We start from the raw sequence: 6,306 nt of genomic DNA on the forward strand, positions 1-6,306 counted from the left end.
ATTTGTGGCCTATGGCAAAGCGGACTCCGTATCCCATGTTGCTCGGGAACCTGTTTCCATGGTGATGATAATTCTTTTCCTAACAGCCGCAGTTAGTTTGTATCTTAGCTGAGTTCCGACTCTCTGTAATGTATGTATGTTTCGTTCATTCTTAATCCACTAAAGTTCATCTGAAAATCCACCCGACTCCTTTTCGTCATTAAATCAGTCGAATATTCAACAACCTGATTCATTGTTACAGGCTCTCCACCAAGATCAAAGGGGAAGCAGACATCAGAAGACAAAAAAACGAAAAAACAAAACAAAACATCATTTGTTACAATTGTCCACTATGAGCTGAGACGTGTAACACATTAAGTGTGCTACAATTGGTGTGTAAACAAAATTGGCCCAAATTGTAAGGTTAGCTTAATGTTGTCGGTAGCAGGTCAGCAGTGTGTTGATTAAATATGGCAAGCCGTTTTAACATAAATTTGGTTTTACCGCACTTACATTCCAGATATCTCAAATGTTTTATGACTATACATTTAAGTGATTTAAGATGTCTCTAATTACATTCTGACTAGTCAAAATGACGTCAGATTTACCATTAAGTTGTACAGAGACTTCAGTTCAAGATATCTACAATGAATTACTGACTATCTGAAATACACATTTCAGATATGTACAATTAAATTATGATGACTCATAAAGTAAATTCAAGGTATCGATTTTAGTTATAGTCACAATTCTAATTAAAGATATCTCTGACTCCATAATTCAAGATATCTCAAATGTATTTTTGGATAGGAGATATGTAGTTTTGACTAGTGAAAAGTAAATTATAGATATCTCAAAAGCAAATAATGACTAGACAAAACTAAATTAAATATATCTTGAATTGTAATTTTGACTAAATTTCTTTAAGGTATCTCTAAATGAATTAGAGATATGGTGAATTACTCAGCTTTTCCATTTAAGATATCTTAAACATTCTGACAAGTCAGAATGACTTTACTGATCTACTGAATATGTATTCTGTCTAGTCAAAACGTCCCTGGCATACATAACAATTTGAAAGTTTAATAAAACAATGACAAATAGAAAAAAACGAAATAAGATATCTGAAAATGCACCACTTTCTGACCAGCTTTGAAAAGCTTTGAAAAGCTAAAATCGCTATTGTCAAACCATTTTCAACAGAAGACCTCTTTCTGTTGAACATTGAGGACCTCTTTCTGCATTGTGGCATTTACAGGCAATTTTGTGCAGGAAACATAAAATTCTGCAGGCAACTGTTTGGACAGCACAAAGGGGCTTCAGATATCTAAAATTGTAATTTTGACAAGTCATAAGATGTGTCACATCAAATGACGGATCCAGTGACGTAATTTGAGATATCTTGAAAGGAATTTTGACTCGTCAAAATGTAATTGAAGATATCTTGAATTATTATTCTTACTAGTCAGAATGTAAATGCAGATATCTTAAATTACGATTCCAGATAGTTCAAATGTAGTTTTGTCTAGTCAAAATGCATTTTTAGATATCTAAAATGTAATTACAGATAGTCAGACGAAACCGAAGCCATTTTTAGCATAAAAATGGCTTCGGTTTCCCAGTCGCTTCATGAATACTATTCATTAATACATCTATTCATTAATACATCTATTCATGAAGTTACATCATGAATAGATGTAACTTCTATTCATGATATAAGTTACATATCTCTTTTTGGTCATAATACAATACTGTGGAAGTCAGCAGAAAAAGACGAAAAAGTAATTTGAGTCTTGTTTTATTCTCAATGTCTTCCAACCAAAACCAAAAATGGAATCAAGGACAACCATTGGTGTCTTCTCACCTCACCTTCTCCCCTTCACAATAAAAGCATACATTCGGGTGTGAAATATATACATTGTATCCGCCACAATATTTAGTTAAACTTGTTCATGGACACACCGTCTATTATCAGAGAGCTGCTTAGGACAAAGGATCGTAATTGAGTTTAATCACGGGGAATGACCGGAACACGATCATTACATTTTGTAAGGAAATGACTGTGACTTAGCAGCACTGCTAGCAGCTCGTTTCTCTGAAAAACTGACAGTAATAAAGACGAGAAAAGCAGAGAAGCTGGTCAGAGTTCTGAGCTGTCGTTCTGCGCTGACAGTGTAAAACACCAGAACTACATAATATTAGCTTGGTGTGATGTGAATTTTCCTTTTCGTTTGTATTTAAAAAATAATGAAATTCATAATCTGAGTGTATCATTATGATTGGGCCAGGAAAATTTTTTTATAAGATAAAATAAAATATCTGGGTTCATTTAGTCCATCACAACCAGAATCGTTGGTTACGTATTGTAACCCCAGATTCTATGAGTATAGGCGTAGCCCTTTAAGGTTATTGCTAGTGGGTTTATTCCTCGTGCGCAGCACTGAAAAAAGCTTAGTCCACGCCCACCTACTGGGTGGGCCCCACCACGGTCTATATAAATAACGGTCAGACCGGATAAACGGCTCCCTAACAGCCTTTTTCTTCAGCTATTCAGGAGCCAGTGAGGCCCACAGCTTAAAGGGCTGCGCACATTGGTTACAGTGCGCAGCCCCTAACCCCTAACCAATGTTCTATTTCGTACAGGCTTCGCCCTTTAGGGTTATCGCTAGTGGGTTAACGGCAAAGCAGGATGTAGTCTATGCCTCACTGGGTCCATCCAGACCACCACCATGAAGCATCTGCACGCATATAACAAAACAGTCTCAGCCTAGAGTGTGTAATTACGCACTCCCGGCCTCCCATACAGTGAAGACCAGAGAGGAGAATAACATCTGGTCAGAAAGGTTGAGACAAACAGACCTGCTGCTGTGAACAGGAACAACGAACGTTACGAGCTGTAACAGTGTAACGATGAACAGAAGAGGTAACGGTAACACTTTATTTGAAGGGGGTTGAATAAGACTGTCATGACACTGTCATAAACATGACATAACACATGTCATGAACATGAATAAGCCTTCATGAATATGTATGACTGTTGTCATAAAGCGTCATTTGGTAAATTATGACACTTTTAATACAAAGTTGACATTATTCAAAGTGCCGTTGTTATGACAACTTGACATTAAACAAGAAATCATTACTGATATAAATTTGTTATAAAAGTATTGATTTCACTTTAAAAACTAGGTAACTTTATGTTATTAAAGGTAAAGTTTAAACAGTAAGTTTAAACAGTAATGATAAAATCCCTCTGGTGGAGTGAGCTCTCAGATTCTCTGGAGGATCCAATCCAGAAGAAATGAAAGCCTGTGAGATGGCCTTACACAACCAGTGAGAAAGACGCTGGGCAGAGAGGACGCCCCACTGAGTTATCTCTGTAATGCATGAACAGACTCAGAGAGCGACGCAGTGCAGACGTGCAAGCCAGATAACAAGAGAGCGCGCCCACAGGGCAGAGAAGATGAGAAGCAGCTTCTGTCTCAGATTTATGAGGAGGGGGATAAGAACTCTCTAAAGATATCTTCCTTGATCTGAACAAGCTTGTGATGCTTTGAGGAAAAATCGCTCACTCTCTTTGCAGACATAAAGGCCAACAGCGGGGCAGTTTTAAAAGACAGGAACTTCAGAGGATCCTGATCTAAATGCTCAAATGGAGCTTCAACCAGAGCACGCAGGACCAGTGTTAAATCCCACAGAGGAGCAAGTGGGCGTGACACCTCTCTGCTTCTACGCACACCTCTCAGAAACTGCTTCATCAGCGAGTGGTTGAAGACCATTCTGTCACCAAAACCCTCATGGCAGGAGAAAATAGCTGCAGCATAGTTTTAATGGTGCTGAAAGCTAAATTTCTGTCTATCAGCTGCTGGAGAAATGACAGCACTCAGCCTAAAGGACATGAAATAGGCTCCGCCCTCTCTCTCGCGCACCAGCATTGAAAGGCTGACCACTTCGAAGCATATGACGCTGTGGTAGAAGAGGCTCGTGCACACTGAATGGTGCGCACCACACCCTGAGGGAGACCGAGCTTTCTAGGTGCTCCCGTTCAGCCACCAGACCCAGAGAGGCTCTCCTATTTCTGGGTGGCTCCTGATCTCTGCCCTGGCCTGGGAGAGCGCATCCTCTCTCCGTGGCAGCTTCCACAGTCGACCTGACACCAGCTGCTGCAGAATGGGAAACCATGCCACGTTCTTGGGTGCCAGGATTACCGACAGCTGTTCCTCCTGAACTCAGTCAAGGAGCCATGGAATCAATGGAACTTGGGGAAACGCAAAAAAAAAAACCCGCCCCTGGACATGATGTCTGCTCCTCTGTTCAAGATCTGGGGCAGCCCCGGCTCCAGATGAGTTTAACAGGATGGGGCATCGAGTTATTTTGGGGGGCAAAATGAATCGACGTAGCTGAACATAGACAACAACATCAGTAACCTACAGGCTACTTGTTAACAAGCTGAAGGTGCTGTATTGATATTAACTAGTCATCTTTTAACTAACATCACCTGCATACAACAGCTTTACTCAACTCAGTCAGTTAGTTGGGGGGAAAACTGTGCAAATTTCTTTGCATTATGCTGGTTTGCTGCCATGAGTCTAGCAGCTCCTGAGCCGCTCTGTACAGTAGCAGGTCTCTGTCGCTGCCGTGTAAACCCAGCGGGAGCATCTTAGCGCTCATGTTTCGTTTGAAGGCGCCTTGGAAAAATCAGGTCACGGCATGTTAACAGCAGATTTAATTGCTGATAAAAGTGTGCTTCCACACTTCCCACAGTTATGGGAAGTGTGAAAGTCCACTACTGTATCAAACTGATATAGGAATCACAGAGTTGACCACTCTAAGGTAAAAACAACAAACAGCTTCCAGTCCAGGAGGGGGGCATGGGCCACGGCGGACTCTGTGGACGGGCAATATCCCTCAATGCCGCTTGGCCTGCAGTGGGGATGTACACCACTCTGATCGAGAGCAGGTTTACATGCGCCCAGCACAGCAGCTGTCTTGCGATGTTTAACAGCTGAGTGGAGTGCACGCCTCCCTAGGCAGCTGCCACTCTGTTGTCTGTGTGGATCAGAACATGTTGACCCTTCAGCAGAGGAGCAAAGTGCTGACTCACCTCCAGCACCGTGAGGAGCTCCAGCACGTTTATGTCATGTCGTCTGGCCACTGTGCTCCACCCACCTGAGACAGACACGTTCCTCCCCATCCCGATGCGTCTGTGAACACCGATAGGTGTGACGTGGGTCTGCTGAGGGGAACTCCCTCTGCCAGAATGCCGGGACTTCCCCAGTGGATCAGATTGGCTCTCACTGAAGGAGGAACAGAGATCATGCGCCTCTTCTTGCGCACAGGATCTATGCGCAGGCGATCAAACCATCTCTGAAGGCATCTCATGTGTAACAAACCCAGTGGAATCACAATGTGAGACGCTGTCATTCCAAGCAGCCGTATGACTGACAGAGCTGCCACTATGCTGTGAGGCCTGACTCGGCGGAGCTGCGCTGACAGAGCCTCGATTCTCGGCTGTGCTAATGGGGCTCTCATCATAACTGATTCAGCTTCACTCCCAGATAAACAATCATCTGGGACGAAATAGCAAAACTCTTTTCCTAGTTGATGGAAAATCCCAGACTCAGCAGATGTGATGTGTTCCTCTCTGGACCGAGCCAGTAAAAGCAGGTTGTCCAGATAGAAGAAGACTCTCATCCCTGCCATATGCAGTGGCTGCAGCGCTGCTTCCACACATTTGGAAAACGTGCACGGGGTGAGAGAATAATCGAAGGGCAGACGGTTGTACTGATACTGGGCCCCAGGAAGGAGAAACGCAGATACTTCCAGTGTTTCAGGATGATGGAGACATGGAAGTATGCGTCTTTTAAATCTATAGAGGAGAACCAGTCGTCCTGGTGAACGTTTCTAGCACCTGTCTGATTGTCATCATGTGGAATGATATCTCCAAGATCGAGTTGTTGAACAGGGACAGATCAAGAATTTCCAAGAGGAGGTCTCACTCCTCCTGTTTTTGGGGACCAGAAAATAGCAGGAATAAGACACCACATTTTCGTCTCCTTGGGGAACCGTGGAAATTGCACCTTTCGCCTCCGATTTGCGGAGGTGGTAGAAGCCTCTCCATGATCCCCTTAAAAGGCGGAGGCCTGCCTCCAAACTGCAGCATGTAACCCCTGCTGATTAGCCGATCCATCCACCTGTCCAAGGAGCATGCGGTGCGCATGCTCCTTGGACACATGGTCCTCGCACGAGGCACATCGCCCGTCCAAAACTGATCATCTCCATAATGGATATATGTCTTCTAATTTCCTTTGCCGCATAATGTACATC

At 43.1% G+C, this 6,306-nt stretch overlaps 1 long non-coding RNA gene across 1 annotated transcript in view; it reads right to left on the minus strand.

The window, feature by feature from the left end:
* Window positions 1-2,229: 2,229 nt before the first annotated feature.
* The window catches only part of LOC106963915 (uncharacterized), a 9,096-nt gene continuing 5,019 nt past the window's right edge, over window positions 2,230-6,306 (minus strand). Inside the window, exons 2-3 of the long non-coding RNA XR_001428286.1 lie at window positions 3,713-3,718; window positions 2,230-2,240 (exon numbers count right to left, since the gene is read on the minus strand). This is a non-coding gene — a long non-coding RNA (uncharacterized LOC106963915). The remainder of the gene's footprint in view (window positions 2,241-3,712; window positions 3,719-6,306) is intronic.

This window comes from Poecilia latipinna, unplaced genomic scaffold (assembly GCF_001443285.1).
Source record: "Poecilia latipinna isolate Pla-1442-1.1 unplaced genomic scaffold, P_latipinna-1.0 Scaffold1599, whole genome shotgun sequence".
NCBI lineage: Eukaryota > Metazoa > Chordata > Actinopteri > Cyprinodontiformes > Poeciliidae > Poecilia > Poecilia latipinna.